This window comes from Saccoglossus kowalevskii, chromosome 11 (genome assembly GCF_978046115.1).
Source record: "Saccoglossus kowalevskii chromosome 11, keSacKowa6.1, whole genome shotgun sequence".
NCBI classification, from domain to species: domain Eukaryota; kingdom Metazoa; phylum Hemichordata; class Enteropneusta; family Harrimaniidae; genus Saccoglossus; species Saccoglossus kowalevskii.
This window is the reverse complement of record NC_140651.1, coordinates 26,506,913-26,526,354: the sequence shown is the minus strand read 5'-3', so window position 1 is coordinate 26,526,354 and position 19,442 is coordinate 26,506,913. Positions and strand designations below refer to the sequence as shown.

The 19,442-nt window shown below is 36.4% G+C and overlaps 1 long non-coding RNA gene across 1 annotated transcript; it reads left to right on the top strand.

The window, feature by feature from the left end:
- The first annotated feature begins 1,159 nt into the window (after positions 1-1,159).
- LOC146736581 (uncharacterized) lies at positions 1,160-8,626 on the top strand. Its single transcript, XR_014930953.1, has 3 exons — positions 1,160-1,231; positions 3,934-3,986; positions 8,448-8,626. It is a non-coding gene; the product is annotated as an uncharacterized LOC146736581 (long non-coding RNA).
- Positions 8,627-19,442: the final 10,816 nt, after the last annotated feature.

Below are 19,442 nucleotides of genomic sequence, written 5' to 3'. Positions count from 1 at the left end.
CAAGCATGCAAATAATAGTCCCGCTACCTTAATCACCTAATTAACATAATTAATTAATACTGTATATCTCAAGTATTGATTATCACATTTGAATAAAACTTGGTACATAAATGGTCTAGGACAATAGACAGCCTGATTAATTTTGGGTTAAAATCTGTTCATATTAATTCTCTAATTAGCATAATAATGAATATTTTTTTGGTTCTAATCACATTTCAATGAAACTTGGTACATTGTGCAGACCTTATTAGTTTTACACTTAAATCTGTTCGTTACCTTATTTGCATAATTAATTTTCTGCGTTTCCATCAACATCTCAAGTTCAAGTAATTTTGAATTAATTTTTAACCTGTCTCCAATACTCAGTATCTCAGCACACGGGAGTTCTTTCTAAGCTTTCTTTGATTTTATTTTATTTTATTTTATTTTATTTTTTGTTTGTTGATAGTTTTTTAAAGTGTTGGTAATTGTGAATGGCAAACATAGGTCCGACTCAATGCCCAATATAAATCCCATTCAAATCTTTTATATTGGTCAACAGCGCACTGATTGGTGGAAATAATTAACAAACAATTCCATTGCACACAATGCAATGTGTGCGGCTGTTGGATTATTGGCCATGAGCTCTCGTCAAATTCAGCACTTGAACTTGTGAGTGTGACATTTTGATGACATTGAATAGTCTAAATACACTGATAACCCTGCATATAAATAAGGACATTACAGTGTAACTACAATAAAGTTTTGATATCAAATAATGTTTTCCTGTTCACTGATATACTAAAGATGTTTGTATTAGATTCATATTCAAATATATTTATTACATTTAGTGAAACCTGTCTAAACTGAAAACCAATATGACTTCTGTCTACAGATATTCAGTCCATAAAGTTTGTTTATATAAGCTTGTCAAAGAATGAAGAAACAAGTAAAAGTGTTTTGTTTAGACAAGTTTCTGGTTTACAGGGTTCTGTTGAATTTTCTATGCTAAACTTTGTAGAAGCTTAATTTTGTTATTCAATTTGTTCAGATTCCAGCCAATCACAAGCAGTTAACATCGTTGGTGATGATAACAAACAAAGCAAGACAGATAAGGAAGAAGACACATGTTACCAGCAGACAGCCTTACAAATAAATTTATTAAGTGTTGTGTTCAACTCTGATCTAGACAATGGTGATATACAGAAATGAATAATACAAATCAGAATGGAGAAAACAGAAGGACAGAATGGTGAGTTAACTAGCTTACACCTCTCAGCACAAGTTTGAATTTCTATATGTTGCATGTATAGAGTAATCTCGATACTCTGTTCAGGAGTGTCTCAACTAGTTTTTCAATAGAAGGTGATTGTAGTCTAATTAGCCATCTACTATTGTCCATAATGACTTAATAGTCGCCTGTTTTTCTTAATACTGTTTGTAAAAGAATACAATTTAACTGTCTTTATTCTTGATTTGGTCGTTTGTCAAGATATCATTGGTTTACTAATAGAAATGTAGGAAATTGGCCATTATATGCTGACTTTAAAGATTCAGTCACCAAAAACTATTTTATCATTTTTTTTACATTTTATTTTTCCAAATTGACCGTCTTTGTAAATAACTGTAATACCGATTAAACTAGTGAACTTAGCTGTGAATCTTTCTACACTTACCTAGGGATTCTACATGGAAATTGGTGTGTCCCTAGTTATCTAATTTTTTCCAACAGCTAGGGTTTCCAGATTAATAAATTCCTGGAGGTGTTTAGTTTAGGCATGTAGGCAAATGTATGGACTGACATTGATAAATGTTTGGTTTAGACATGTTTCTAGGTTACCCAGGGTAATGTATATGGTAAGGGGTGATCTCATATTCAAACACCTGGGTCAAACCTGGGTTAACCTGGGTAAACCCAGCCTGCCCTATTCAGACCTACAATATGCAAATTAGTAGTTGGTTTGAACCTAACCTCTGGATTAACTGCCCATTAACGCCCCCACTGAAAACAAACAGCAGAGAACAAAGAAGACAGACCTAGGGCAACCTAGGTTTTTCTTACAATACTGTTTCAGCCTGGTTTCAGTAGAAAAAAATAAGATGTATACTATGGAGCTCCATGTTCATACTGAGTGTTATATTTTGAAGTTTTAAGAATTACAGCAGCGATTTTTTTTTTCTTTGCAATACTTGTACATGTAAATGCTAATAAAAAAAAACTTGCATTTGTTTCACAAATCTATTTACATCATGTCATTTATAAGTGTGATGAAAATTATATTCATTTATTTCTGTGATTGGTAATAATAATCAGTTTCCCACAACTTACATTTTGATACAAGTCAATACAATTGTTGTTGTTATTCAATTTATCTGTAATTAATTAATTAATTACAGACGTGATGGTTTGCTATATTTTGTCATTAAATGTGAATCAAGTGATACCATAAACCCTCTCTATTGTGATATATATGGTAAATTAATGTTTGAAACAGAACAGGGAAAAAATGCACTAGAATTTTAATGAGCAGCTTCTTAGGATAAATTACTTACGTTATATATATATTTGGCATAGTCAGTAAAATATGTTTATCTATGGAGCGAACTGGTACATTTTGTCCGCAACAAGTAAGGTCAGTTTTGTGTCCATGTCAGTTCATAAATTCATAGAACACATTTTTTGGTTAAGTTTGTAAAGTCTGTGAGACTGCGAGTTATCAAAATATGATGAAAGTATTAAATCGATAATGGCAACATTGTTTTCTACGAAGGCATCTGAAAACCACAGTCACTGTGTCAAAACTAAAGTTGGGGCTAATGCTACGACTCCGGCGCTACGACCACCGTAACATTGTCAGCTGACGGCATTGCGGGGAAATTACGGGTATTTACCGCTGCCGATATCTTACTTTTCTGTGACAAAATGCACACATTTCGAACCCCCGGTTAATTAAAAATAAACTATTATTTTAGAAAATACATCGAAGCACAGTGCCTTGAGGGACTGTGGGAGAAGTAGGCAGCGAGGTGTTGTTTTAAACACCGCAGAAAATCATGCACACAACGCAGCCATCTTGGTTACCTCAATCAGAATTTCCCCTTGTCACCCAGCATGCATCGATTGCTATATCGCAACGTGCACTGTGTCGCCTTGGGCGACGGTCTTTTGGTACACGGCACTCTATGAATAAGGTATTTTCAGAGGTCAGGGTTCGTTTTTTATAAGCAGTCTTGTCTGCAGATGAATAGTCGTAAATAATCAGCGCGAGTCCATTTAATTTAATTTTCTGTCACTGAAAATTGAATAAGAAAAACTGCAAATAACCGATGTGCAGCAAATCGAAATAAATTTTCATGGCGTACGCTGCATTTGTTTTTTCCAGATTTTGCGATGCCGCACTCCTGAAAGAACTGTTAGAAAATTGAACGCGCAACAGTAGTAAAGGCTTGAACACAGTAGCGCAAGTCTCAAGTGCAACTTTGTATCAACAAATGTTCGTCTTTTGATACTTATTAGCTGTCAGAGACACATATCAAATGTCCAGCCCAATGAAAAGTCTGATTCACGTCCTCTGCTCAATTTGCGACTCGAGCATAACAGTTTATCAAAACAAAACAATTTATTCAGCACTCTGTTCACATGGTAAAATGACTACTGTACACTAATAAATCGACACATTTTAGAGACAACTATCTAGTCTTCAAAAAGCAATGTAAACTCAATCCTAAAAATAAACAACAGCTTGAATGAGGTGTGAATGAGATCAATTCGAACCACAGTTTTTATGCAAATTCGTGCGGTCGTCCTGAACCACACTGTCTATTGTTTAAACTTCCAAACCGCAAAACTGGGTTTTGTTCGGGCGGTTTAGGGCGGTTAGGGTTTTCGTAGGTTTGACCGGCATGTTTGAATATGAGATCACCCCTAACAGTATACAATATATTTTCCCACAGATGCGGAAGATGAAGTGCTGGAATGGGAAAAAGAATTACAACAAGAATTACAGGTTAGTTGATTTAATATCGTCATAATTCATTCAGTGGGAAGAACTCCTAATAGTTTTCTATGTTTATGTCATACAATGACTGATTTAAATAATCTGTGAAACGTTTAAATTACTGGAGGTGAAAACACATCTCCTCATTTGTCTTCTGAGGGCGCTGTCCTCTATTTGATAATACCCAATTTTTAATGTGTAATTCAAAGTGAGTTCAGTCATTCCATTCCAAATAATTTAAATAATTATTAGTCCCCGTTCGGACGAAGTCCGAAAACGGGGACTTATAATTTGGTCTCCGTCCGTCCGTCTGTGCGTCTGTGCGTCCGTGTGTCCGTGCGTCCGTCCGGAGTCATATCTCAGACTCCCTTGGACTGATTCCGTTCATTATTTGCATGTGCCTAGTACTTTATGTGGGACATGTGCACATGCAGTGGTTTAGCGATTCGATTCAAAATGGCCGACTGGCAGCCATCTTGTTTTTTGAAAATGTTGTATTTTGGACATGCTTTGTCAGTTTTCATTCAAACTTGGTACATAGATTATACATGTTAGGATACATGTCCATGATGATTTATTTCACAATTGGATCAAAGATGGCCGACTGGCAGCCATCTTGTTTTTTGAAAATGTCGTATTTTGGACATGCTTTGTCAGTTTTGATTCAAATTTAGTACATAGATCATACATGTTAGGATACATGTCCCCGACTATCCGTGAGTTCCTGAGTCTGTCCGTCCGACCGTCCGTGTGTCCGTCTGTCCGTGTGTCAGTCTATCCAACGTCATATTTCAGAATCCCTTGGACCGATTCTGTTCATTCTTTGCATGTGCCTAGTACTTTATGTGGGACATATGCACATGCAGTGGTTTAGCGATTCGATTCAAAATGGCCGACTGGCAGCCATCTTGTTTTTTGAAAATGTTGTATTTTGGACATGCTTTGTCAGTTTTCATTCAAACTTGGTACATAGATTATAAATGTTAGGATACATGTCCATGATGATTTATTTCACAATTGGATCAAAGATGGCCGACTGGCAGCCATCTTGTTTTTTGAAAATGTCGTATTTTGGACATGCTTTGTCAGTTTTCATTCAAATTTAGTACATAGATCATACATGTTAGGATACATGTCCCCGACTATCCGTGAGTTCCTGAGTCTGTCCGTCCGACCGTCCGTGTGTCCGTCTGTCCGTGCGTCAGTCTATCCAACGTCATATTTCAGAATCCCTTGGACCGATTCTGTTCATTCTTTGCATGTGCCTAGTACTTTATGTGGGACATATGCACATGCAGTGGTTTAGCGATTCAATTCAAAATGGCCGACTGGCAGCCATCTTGTTTTTTGAAAATGTTGTATTTTGGACATGCTTTGTCAGTTTTCATTCAAACTTGGTACATAGATTATAAATGTTAGGATACATGTCCATGATGATTTATTTCACAATTGGATCAAAGATGGCCGACTGGCAGCCATCTTGTTTGTTGAAAATGTCGTATTTTGGACATGCTTTGTCAGTTTTCATTCAAATTTAGTACATAGATCATACATATTAGGATACATGTCCCTGACTGTCCATGAGTTCCTGAGTCTGTCCGTCCGACTGTCCGTGTGTCCGTCTGTCCGTGCATCAGTCTATCCAACGTCATATTTCAGAATCCTGTGGACCGATTCTGTTCATTCTTTGCATGTGCCTAGTACCTTATGTGGGACATATGCACATGCAGTGGTTTAGCGATTCGATTCAAAATGGCCGACTGGCAGCCATCTTGTTTTTTGAAAATGTTGTATTTTGGACATGCTTTGTCAGTTGTCATTCAAATTTGGTACATAGATTATACATGTTAGGATACATGTCTATGACGATTTATTTCGCAATTGGATCAAAGATGGTCGACTGGCAGGCATCTTGTTTTTGTTTTTTTATGCGGTATCTTGGACGTGCTCTGTCAGTTTTCATTCAAATTTGGCACATACATGTACTTTATACATGTTAGAATGCATGTCCATGACAATTTGTTTCAAAATCTGGTCAAGGATGGCCGATTGACAGCCATCTGACTTTTTGGCCTTACTACTATATTTCCACAATTTATGTACCATTTTCATTCGTATTTGGCACATACATCATACATATCAGATCAAAGATGGCTGAATAACGGCTGTTTTTATTTTAGCCATATTACTATGACACAAAACACGTGTTTTGATGTAAATAAACAATCTGTTGTATATGCCACTTGGAACTCAAATTTCAAGGACACGCTCGCGACAACCCCTCCGCTTTACTATGACGAGCACAAAGAGAACTTAACGGGGACTGTGTCGTTTTCAATGACTTGTTAAATAATATTTCAAGTTTTGTTTCTAAATTCTTTTTTACTGCTGAATCAAATGAACATAATTTCCTATTAGTTGCAGATCAAAATGAAAAATCAAAAAACTATGAAAACAAAAAGTTATGTTCATGTCATCAGGCATAATTGTAGTCCCTGTTGGGAAGCAGTCCGAAAACAGAGATTTATAGATTAGTCTTTGTGTGTGTGTGTGTCTGTTTGTCCGTGTGTTGATCTGTGTCTCCATCCAGACCTATATCTTAGACATACCAGGAACGATTACATTCAAACTTCACACATATGTCATACCATGGACGTACTAGAGATGGACGCTGCACGGTGATTCACACCTGATAAGACGCATTGTCTTTCTATTGCACTTGTCTTAAATTTATGAATAGGCAGACGTACTTTCATCTTGGCTGATTTCGCCCGATCTTAGTTTTGATTTTTCACGACAAGATTTAAATCTTAAATTTTATATTATATTGGGTCAAAAAACAAAAAAATACAGACCTTGCCCGTGAGCTGGTGCAATGTTAAGTTGTGAAACGAAGTATATTCTAGGCAAGTTTACGAGCATGTTTGTACCGATCTTCTGCACTTGTTAACAATTTTAATTTAATATTGCCAGTAAACCCGGTGTGAGCGGATGACGATTTTTTTTTCTTATGTTCAATTCGAGTGAAATTTACAGATGGCACAAAGCTTGAAATTTTCGGAAAGTTCGGCCGCCATAATTCGATGTTAAACAAGGACTTCTTTAACATTAGCTTTCACGTTCATGGTGGGCCCTCGTGAGAAACAATACTGCTGTTCGTCCTTTTCGGGGACAGCTGAGTCGACAGTTTCAATGTCTTCAATATCAAAATCATTATAGTCTAGTTCTAAAATGTCGGGATCAACAAAATCACAACCGAAACCAAACTTTCTCTGTTGCCTGTTCGTCGCCATTTTGTTTTCTCTCGACGATCGCAAACAGATCGTTGGGGCGCTTGGGACAAAACGAAGATGAACCGAGCTATTATCGGGCGTGTTCATGATCGTTTCCCGTGGACAGGAAATTATGCAGACACGATCTGGATTAACAGTAATCTGGTGGCGGCAACGCACTTACATCAAAACAAGTAAATACTGTGCAGCATCCATCTCTAGTACGTCCATGGTACTGAAAAATCATTGAAATATCATCTGGCATTCTCGGCTGTTTACAGATGGATTTTGTTCAAATATGGTATTGTACTTCATAGGTCCTTGATGTATGTCATTTTGTTTTTCAGATCGGATTAAAAATGGCCAACTGGAGGCCATTTTGTTTTAATGAATGCAGTTCTAGTGCCATTTCTCTGCTTTGACTGATTATATATTTTATATATTCTAGATACATCATGTCATAGATGAACAGATGTATTCAAAATGGCCGACTGGTGGCCATTTTGTTTTAATGAATGTGGTTCTAGTGCCATTTCTCTGACATGCTTTGACTGATTATATATTTTATATATTTATTATACATCATGTCATAGATGAACAAATGTATTCAAAATGGCTGACAGGTGGCCATTTTGTTTTAATGAATGCGGTTCTAGTGCCATTTCCCTGACATGCTTTGACTAATTATATATTTTATATATTCATTGTACATCATGTCATAGATATACAGATGTATTCAAAATGACCGATCGGTGGCCATTTTGTTTTAATCATGTTCCAGAGCAATATCTGTCAATATGGACAAGTACTCGTTTGATGATCAGATACAAGATGACTGAATGTCAATCATTTTAATGTTAAAAAAATCATCGAAATCAAGCATTAGCTTCTGGATCCAAATTTATGTTCCAACTAAATTACTATAAACAAAACTGTATACCTTAAATTTGTTAACTAACAGGGACTGTGCCATGCATGGCTCGTCTTTGTGAATTGTAATCAAAGTTTATGTGACATTCACAGATTTTAATATTTGCAATAAATAAACTAAAATTATGTCAATCAGACAAAACCTAATTGTGTTTGTGATAATTTCTGTAATACAACTTTACACTAATGACAAGTCTCAGTTACTTGTAGAACCTAGACATGTGAGTTTTGTTATTAATTCAACTCTGTTCTTCATTCACATCTCTAGGAATATGAAGTTGTTGAAGGAGAAGACACTGGTGATAATGAACAATGTGAGGATGAAATAAACCAAATGTTAGAAGATGAGACGCAGTAAAACATTTACATTAAGTTACAACTTTAGTAGATATTTTGGGTTGTGTAAAAAAAGAAAAAATATCATTATCACACCAGTGTACTACAGGAACAGAGCATTGGTCATGTACCACATTTTTATTTCATCTTATTTTATTGGATGGAAAGTAATACAAAAAGATATATTTGTACATGTATAAGCGAACCTATTACATCCATTGATGAGGTGTTTCATTGCCTGGTTTTCTGTGGCATTTGAATATAGTTAAAAGAAGGGTGTGTTACCATGTTTTAATATGGTATATGGGTGGTTTGATTAGTAGAAATCTTTGTATGCCTTGATATATCAGTCATGCATGCATGCACACAAGCATTCATTTCTACAACAAACACTTTCTGTATAAACAGGAGGTACTGTTAACATTACAGAAAGGCAACGTCTGCTGTTTTAACTGAATGCAGGTTATTACAGTCATTATCAAGATTTCTGATCAATAGTATCATGATTTGTAAAATCCAATAAAATAAACAGAGCATCTAAATATAGAATATTGATGATATTATTTAACACACAACACATGTTTATCGATTGCATTAGCATCCATTGTATATAGTTAAACTATACAATGTAAAGTTTGCTATTTTACTTCAATCCATAATACACATATTATTGCCTGGCACCTTGTAACTGACTAGCAATGACAAGAAGAGACTGGAAAATCTTCAGTTTATGTTAGCAATCAGGTGTTGGAGTTGCGTTTTTAACTTTGTATGATTATGAACGTGGTTGTCATTAAAGGGATGTTTAATAAGACAGATCTTGGATATGATAAAAGGACTATTTTATTGATGCATTAAATGCTGCACTGTATAGACATAATTGCTACTTTTACACGACAGCATTTTATCTGAGCTGAAATATTGCTGCGCTTTCCCGATTAACAGGAGATTATTTCTTGTGCATTTATACACTTTGTAGCAGAATGTAGTTTTAAGTTCAGTCTGTTTTAACCTGAAATTGTCAGGGCTCATCAGTCCTGTCATAGTACAACCCTGCAGGTTTATTGTTATCACAATTGACTGAAGCCAGCTCAAGCTAAACATGTTCACATGGTCATTATTGCTGCCTAGAGCTGATAACATGCTGTCGTGTAAAAGAGTGGAAATGGAAATAGTAGGATTTGTTCTTGCATACTTATTTTTACATTGGTTTCTATTGTGATAATCTTTGGGAATTATAGTTTATCTTTGCTTGTGCATAATTTATGTGCATCCGAAATATTAAATTTATGCTTGATCTACAAAGGTCACGCATCCTGGTGTTTCGTTGGAGTATTGTTCTATAACAGTGAAAATTATACCTCAGTTGTTGCCATGTGTAACTATTATTGAACTTGACTTACAACTAGTAAAATGGTTATGAAAATCATATTTATTGTGAATTTGTATTCCCAGAAGTACCAGGATGTTTGACATTTAGAGACTTGAAATACCAGGATGTTTGACCTTTAGAGAGCCAAAATACCAGGATGTTTAACCTTTAGGTAGCCAAAATACCAAGATGTTTGACCTTTAGGGAGCCAATATACTAGGATGTTTGACCTTTAGGGAGCCAAAATACCAGGATGTTTAACCTTTAGGGAGCCAAAATACCAGGATGTTTAACCATGAGGTAGCCAAAATACCAGGATGTTTGACCTTTAGGTCGCCAAAATACCAGGATGTTTGACCTTTAGGTAGCCAAAATACCAAGATGTTTGACCTTTAGAGACCTGAAATACCAAGATATTTGACCTTTAGGGAGCAATATACCAGGATGTTTGACCTTTGGGGAGCCAAAATACCAAGATGTTTGACCTTTAGGGAGCAATATACCAGGATGTTTGACCTTTAGGGAGCAATATACCAGGATGTTTGACCTTTGGGGAGCCAAAATACCAAGATGTTTGACCTTTAGAGACCTGAAATACCAAGATGTTTGACCTTTAGGGAGCCAAAATACCAGGATGTTTGACCTTTAGGGAGCCAATATACCAGGATGTTTATACAACTGTGATAAGCTTTTATATGGTCTACAATTTATTAGGGGGTTATGTGGTCTCAGAATGTCAGTATTTATTTGTATCAGGTTTTCTGTTACTTCTCAATTTTTACTCAAAGTATTAGAATTTCATTACGTTAACCAATCGACATACATGTTATTCCCATGTTGTTCTGTAACCTGATTGGCAGAGAAATATCTGCCCAATCAAAACAATATATTGTAATATTTCTAGTTGATATTTTGGTGATTCAAAGGTTTTGTCTTGTTTTTAAAAGGGGGGGGGGGTAAAATTTATAAAATATTTATTTATGATTAATAGGAAGGTTTTATTGTAAATAAATATACCATGGCATGAAAAGGATTGAAGTGTAGTTAATGTTTTAATTATTCGTATATGTTTAATTCTGAATTGTGACTGGTGAGAGACTCTTGTGATTATAGTTGTATGTAGACCATTATTCCCACCAGTCAGCAATGCTTTGTAAATTAGAATACTTCAAATATGTGGTGTGATCAATCCTTGTTCCTTCTTGTAGTTATCTTAAGGGAGGGTGGTCTAGGGAAATGATTCCTCTGTCTGGCTTGCATGTTGCTCTCATTTTGATAATCTCTGTTGAATAGTTATGGTTATCTAGTCTTCTTTTTATGTAGAAGCTATGTGATAAATATTAAATAAATAAATCAAAAAAATAGTAAATTTTTAGCGTAAAATAGCCATGCTTATTTTTTAAAGATATAAAGTACCAAATAAAGTAACATGCGATGAGAAATACAGTGAAAATAAAAACTTGGAAAATCTGCTCTATACCAGCATGACTTGAATAAGGAGGGACCTGATACATTTGTTATGCATGGCTGCCATGGTAACATTTATTACCAAACAAGTGCACTTTCTCACCATTGGTTGGACAGATATTATTACCACGGGCCGACAACTCACTTTTTCTCATTCATTGGAGCAAATATTAGAAAATTACGGGATTTCATTTAATGACCTCCCTCCTACTTGCCTATTTTGTGACATGTTACTGTGATCCGATTTTCATTGCAATTAGTGACAGGTTAGGCATAGTTTGTCACTAAATTCACTAGTTTTTAACTATAAGATTTAATACTGATATTTTTAGTGAGGTTTATGGCGATTAATAACTATATTTTCTAGAGACACATTAATATGTAGTCCAACTGAGATGACGCCCTTCTTGAAATAACGTAAATAATTCGCCTGTGATGGCGTTCTTTATAATAGATTTACGCAACGAATGATTTGGATTTAATTTGGGGGAGTAAATTTCACGGTCTGATTTCAGACTCCTCAGTCTGTGATTCCCTGTTTGTGATGTGACAACAACCACATACTGTGTGTTCTAAAGTATCTAATTTTTCAAATTACTTTGGAGAAAGTTGATTTTGCTACGAATAAAAATGAAGATATATAGATGAACAAAACTGTTCTTATTCATTATTTTAATACAAAATTCGAGTGCTGCTCCCATAGTCGATCTTACTTCATTTCAAATTTAATCCCGTCCCGCTTGTGTAGCGAATTTCGCGAGAACGAGGTGGCATCACCTAAGACAGCCTGATAAAAATCCCACATCCCAGTCTCAGTACTTCGCCACAATTGTATCACCGCCCTCAACGTCGGGAATTATCAGAATGATTTGCTAATACAGTGTATGGCCGTCATCATAAAGTGTATCTTCGTATATGTATATTATGTCAGTTATTTCGTCAACTGCAGCAAATTTATATTCCCGATATTTTGTGATGCTGCTTACAGCCCTGCTGAAAACCTAGATAAAGACAGAACGAGCCAGGAGGGCGAATAAAAGAAACATCATGATGAGAAAAATGAAAATTACGGTCACGGTCAAAAATCACTGAGCTAGAAGACATACATATCTTTGAGAAATTGATTTGGCATGCTTGTCATATTTTTTACATGGTAAAGTTATTATTTGGTGATGTATTGTTATAACTTAAATATTTTCCAATGCAGATCACGACTATCATTACGTAATCATACAGCATTTGTGTATGGCTTGCGGTGCGGTTTTTCATGCAGCTTTTGACTCCCATTTCTTCTTAAGGGAGAACCCTACCTATATGTGTGTTTTTATGAAGTTGTAAATACATCGCACGACAATGTTCGTTGGTTTTTGTGTATATCATGGTACATTCGTCCCTTAACGATTTAAAATTATATATAGTCTAAGAACTTATTTATTATTCGACCGCCGAAGAGCCAGTGAAAATATCACCACTCCAACTTTTAAACAATCCCTAATAATCAAATTGATATATGTTTCACATGTAAAGAGTCAAAGACTCTCAACAACTAGCCCTAAGTAAAATGTTATGAAGGTTTTCGACGGTTGTTTTCTAGTTCACAGGTGTTTGTTGCCAGGCGGTGAAAATACCCGGATAATCCCTCGAACACATGCGAGACCTATTCCTGACTAACTAAGAAGATTACGAAATATAGAAAACAAAAAGGAATTTATGGTTTTCACCATTAGAAACGAATAACGATTATATCATTATTAAAATCATTATTACGTAAAAGTCGTGTGTATATATCATAAATAATTCGTTATATAGTCTTATTACTTAGAGAAATATCACAATGTATTCTGGGATACCATTAACTAAAATATAAGACACTACACCAATGTTATAGTTTTAACATAATTTATTACAGTTTTTGAATGATGTCATCAGGAGAGATGTTCCTGATGACATCAATGAGGTCCCCAGCTGTTGGTCGCGACGATGGCTCCATAGCACAACAAGCCATACACAAGTCCTTATATACTCCTCTTCCTAGGTGCCTAATGTTGATGGGCGTGATGACCTTGCCAACCGCGACATCTGTTCTTATACGTTTAATGAAACCAACTAACGTACCGCATAGATGTGGAAGCTGCAGTGTCACCACCTCAGCCATGGAACACCCCAGTGCCCAAATGTCTTTGGCAGGACACGGTGGAGGTTTTTTGCAAATAACCTCTGGTGCCATGTACACCACCGTGCCCGCACCTGAGAAGTCACTGCTTCCGATGGTGACACTGACGCCAAAGTCAGCTATGCGGCAGCTTGGTTTCCCGTCATTTTCGATTTTCACCTACAAAAAAATAATCAAAAATCAGTGTTATGAACATTATATAGTGAATCAAACAAAGGAATCAAATTTGAACCACAGATTATAATAAGATATTACTCCGAGAAAGGGCCATTACCTGAAACATCTAATTGTATGGAATAATTTCCAAGGGCTACGATTACCCACTACCATTCTGCATATATTATTTATAGTGTTTCAAATGTAAACCATATTGTATATGCGAGATACTATTTACAAACATCAAGCAGAACAAATCTACTAATCCAACGAGGCCATTGTTTGAATAAACACTCCACCCGAACTCATCAAAATTATGTTCAATTCACTGGTCGTTATTTGGTACAAAAACGTAATAAATATTGAAAATTTATTAGTATATTTCTGACAGCCTCTACCCAACATTGTGCATACTCTATAATTGTCTATTTACTATTTGTCCATCTACTACTACATATATACTTACAAGAACATTGGATGGCTTGAAGTCGTTGTGGACTACTCCCAGATCATGCAATCTTTGTAAACCAGAGAGGGTCGCCAATAATGCCAACTTTAACTGGTGGCTAGTTAGCTAGTGAAATGAAAACAAAAATGTGAAATATTAACTTTACCGTTGTTTGATGAAAGATCGCAATTAATTATCGTCTATGAAATTATAAATATCAAAACCAATAAATCCGCCGTTAATATGGATATAAAATACGACTAAGATGATAAAGAGGCTTGACGATAATCAAGTTGTTACCATGGTTAAATATGGATGACAAGTTTCAAGTCAAATAGTACATACCATATTAGCATACACCAGTTTTTCGAGATCATGACCTGGAAAGAAGTCCATAGCGTATGCATTGTGTACGTCATCAACACCTATTAGTTGTATACAGGAACTTCTTGAAGTACGAAGTAGACTGTAAGAAAAAAAACAATTATTGGTACATGTTTGAGTAATGTGTCGATAATTCGTGCATGGAGCTAAACCTGATATCATTATATTTACATTCACGATTCTGATAAATAAAATCACTGAGAGTTAATTGTTTTATACGGGAACTTTAGCACGATTATTGTTGGCCAAGCAAAATAGAATACTTGTCACAAACGTGTGTATATTTTTCTAATATATGTTTGTTAAGCCATATAATACATGTGGGTTACTATTCCCAGCTGCAATCGCTTTGCCGACACTTCGTGACGTGGTTCGACACTTGCATAAACTATATTATTTACATATTATTGGGAATTAACATATAATTAGACTTACGTCATTATATTGATTTCATTTTTGAACATCTTCCTTGCGCTTACTTTCTCCGACTCAGTGGTTGGTGGCTTATGGTGTTTTATTGCCACCAATTCACCTTTGACCTTGGCCAGATGGATATTGGCGAAATTACCTTCGCCAATCTTCTTATCCATCTGGATTCGGTCAAGGTCAAAATTAACCACTGGCCGAATGGCAGCTGAAAAGAAAAAGAAAATGACAGTACTTTGTCAGTAATTGTAGTTTATCTTGTTGTTAATAATGACGTAATCGCTAAGTTTGATATGTGGATTGCCATGTCGTGTGGTGGCGCACTTTACGTGTGCATAAGCTGTGAAAAGGCCACCACAAGATATGATTATTGTCTGGATATTAATGGCGACTTTATTTTGTTGCTATAAAATAAAATATAATGAATTTACCTGGCACAGGAAGATGCTCAATTATGTTTGGTGATTCTACTATTATCATAGCAGTTTTTGTGGGCGTCTTCTTTGTTTTTACAGAGTCACCTTTAGATGGAGGTCCAGTCAGCGATAAATCTGCAAAATGTCGAAGAGAAATTATTACTTTAAATATCAACTGATAACAGAAAACCATCCTATACATAAATACTTTAAACTGTGTAACACTACAACGAACCTACATTAGTCATTTTAATTATTAGTCAGAGCTTTCACTTATTCATTAGATACATATGTTGTGTTAACCAGGAGATGGACAATACTCACTTCTTTTTTTCTTCAGCTCTTCCAACCTCTTCCTCTTTTCCTTCAAGGCATCCCTGGCGGATAATACTGCAAGATACAAACGACCAGAATCAGTCTAATATGTCTAGAAGTACGTCGGGCAAGTATGTACTGAATGTGTATGACTAGTGTATGACTATCGAAAATCGAACGGCGATATATATCTATGATGTCATATCTAAAGTCACGTGGCATAAAAATTAATCCAAATATCAAGCGTAACTCAGTAAGAATGGACATCTTGACTGAGAATATAAAACACCATAAAACAATAGACTCAATTTTTACATACTTCCAGCAGGGGCCTTGCTTGCCGGAGGAAGAGGTTCCATTGTGAAACTTGAATTACAAGTGTTTGTACTAACGGCAACACTTGAAGTGCTGGTCTTGACTGGCTCTATATAAGATGGAGAACAATTAACATGATGAGACAAAGTAGTATTTATTAAAATATAATACACATATATAATTAAATGTTTACAACAATGACATGCCTATATATTAGTGTCGCATGAACACATATTTCCCAAACTTCCAAATAATGACTATTATAATTACGCACCTCTCTTTATGCGCAATTCCTGCAACCTCTTCCTTTTTTGATCTAAAATATCTCTGTGAGACGGTTCTGCAAAGCAATATGAGAATGTTTAGGTGTATTTTTGGTAACAAGGGACATATATTCACGAGTGCGACAAACAAAAAAGTTTCGCATAAATGTATAACTTACTTGTAACACGTCGCTGAACAGCAAGAGGAAGAGTTACGAGCATTGGTGACACTGATATTTTGTGGTGAGATGGAGGTGTTACCACAATTGATGGTATAATTCTTCCAAAGACAAAGTCAATATCTGACTTTGATGTTGTGGGTTTTGGTGGAGGCGTTACCACAATTGATGGTATGGTCCTTCCAGAGACAAAGTCAATATCTGACTTTGATGTTGTGGGTTTTGGTGGAGGCGTTACCACAATTGATGGTATGGTCCTTTCTGAGACAAAGTCAATAGCTGACTTTGATGTTGTGGGTTTTGGTGGAGGCGTTACCACAATTGATGGTATGGTCCTTCCAGAGACAAAGTCAATAGCTGACTTTGATGTTGTGGGTTTTGGTGGAGGCGTTACCACAATTGATGGTACGATCCTTCCAGAGACAAAGTCAATATCTGACTTTGATGTTGTGGGTTTTGGTGGAGGCGTTACCACAATTGATGGTATGGTCCTTCCAGAGACAAAGTCAATAGCTGACTTTGATGTTGTGGGTTTTGGTGGAGGCGTTACCACAATTGATGGTATGGTCCTTCCAGAGACAAAGTCAATGTCTGACTTTGATGTTGTGGGTTTTGGTGGAGGCGTAAGTGCCAAAATTACACGATCCTGATTGTCACGGGAAACCGTAGAACCAATACAATCAGTTCTTGACATTGACACAACCTTGGCCAATGCTTTCCCAGTGACATTACGAGGATAACCCCGTTTTCTGAAATAATCACATAAAATACTCGCCTGGTTACGGAAATCAGTATCATCGCTGCAAATACGACGTACCCGGAGTAACTGCGAGTAAGGTATGGAGTCCTTCATTCTAGTAGGATGTGAAGATTCATACTGTAAATAACAATGTGAATCAGTAGGTTTTGTGTAGATAGATGTAGAAATGCGATCACCATCTACCTTAGTAGAAATATCGAGAAATGGTAGTGTTATTTCTGATATCTCATGTGTGTATTGTATGGCGGGATTAAAGTTCTTCACAAAGTCAATGAACTGTAATAACTCATCCCGACTGCCAGACATGGCACCAAATCCATCATCAATGTACCTGACATAAAATTCAGGTTTAGTGCCTTGAAAGGACGAAAAAATTAACTCCTCTTGATATGACATGAATAAACATGCATAGCTAGGACCAAAACAACTGCCCATAGCCACACCTCGTTTCTGTATATAATGTTTACCATTAAAAGAAAAGCAATTCCCGTTCAAAACTAATTCCGCTAAGCGCACCAACACAAACGTAGGAGGATCCTTAACTGTCCTTTTATTCAGAAAATGCTGTAAAGCCAACAGTCCATCAGTGTGCGGGATAGATGTATAAAGGGATTTTACATCCATAGAAAACAAAAATCTGGGTATATCCGGTGTGAAACGAAATAACTCTAGTTTCCTAAGTGCATCATTTGTATCCTGAACATACGTAGGCTGTGACGCAACAATAGGTCTCAACATTGAATCCAAGTATCGAGCTATGTGCTCAGTCGGACAATTACATGCTGAGACAATGGGTCTACCAGGGTTGTTTACCTTGTGAATCTTAGGTAATAGATAAAAGACTGATGTCCGTGGTCATCAGTCAACTCATTTGTTGAGCTCACTACCTAGGGCGCGTTATTTGTTCTATTGTGGAATTTTTTGTGATTCTAACTTATAGTTCATGCGCGTTCTTACGTTCCTATGTTCTACCTGTACGTTATCACACTTGCTTCTATGCTATCGATAAAGAGCCATTGCTCGAAACGTCTAGCTATTTTTAATAGTTATTTAGGACTACGATTACCAAATATTATCTTCAATATATCAGAGTAACAGTAAGGTTTGTGATACAAATGAAACGTCAATCATAGCAACCGTGACGTAATAAACATAACGTAGTCTCGCAAAATATCGCGCGTCCTCACGTGAGTTCCAAAGACGCGCGCGTGATCTAACAGTCTGCCTGGCTTGCTGCGTATGGTTGTGTACAATAAAATATAGCAAGTTTTGAGGCACTTGGCATAGTTACGTAACAAGTACACCTGTTGGTACCCCCTGTGGTAACATTTACAATCGTGATAATAGAAGAAATTAAAGTTGCCCAATTCAATGACAATGTTAGACCAGGTCTTCGTAGCGTCACACATTTTGGACATTTGTGTTGATACAATGATTTTTTCCAGAATCGAAAGCGCTCTCCGATACTTGAGTACAAGTTACGATCTGCCCTCGATGTTCACTAGGATAACATTGTGATTGTGCGTAGAATTATACTACAAAAATTACCGTAAATGCATAGGCTAAATTATTTTACATCATGGCAATATCTTAATACTAAAAAACATTCTGTCTTGTAAAGTAAATAAGTGTCGACGTCCATAAAATTCGGTATTGGGCTGCTTGATCCCGATACCCATTCCGATAACTTAAAAAAAAAAGTGAAAGCGACCCGCGGTTGTATATCGGAGCGGTTGCCGGTTGCTGTTGAAAAAAGAAAATACTTCCGAATTTGGGCTTCAGGTGGCGGGCTTTACACCCGATGCGTAGCAGACGCATGCGCGATATATCTGCACATGGTTAATTATCTGGAACATTTTGCTGATTTGCTTCTGGATATTTCGACGTTCACTGACAATATTTAGGACTATAACCAGTGAAAATGGGTGATATGAATAATTCCAATAAATCGATCGAGCTGTTTGTGAGGGTAAGTAACAATGAAAACCTCACAGTCCGAAGTATGCCTGGAATGTCTTGAGGTCCCTCCAAACTGTACGATGTTATTGACGTGCCAATACTATACTATGCAGCAGTTATTACAGGTAGTCCATGGATGTGGTTATATGAATCTACCCGCGTAGTATGATTTATGGCGTTCACATTTCAGTGTCGCAAGTGTCGTACGACGGGGACCTTTTTCGGGGACATGTCAAATTTCAATGGCGGACATTTCGCCCCGAACGAAATCTTTGCACTGAATTGAATGGTGGT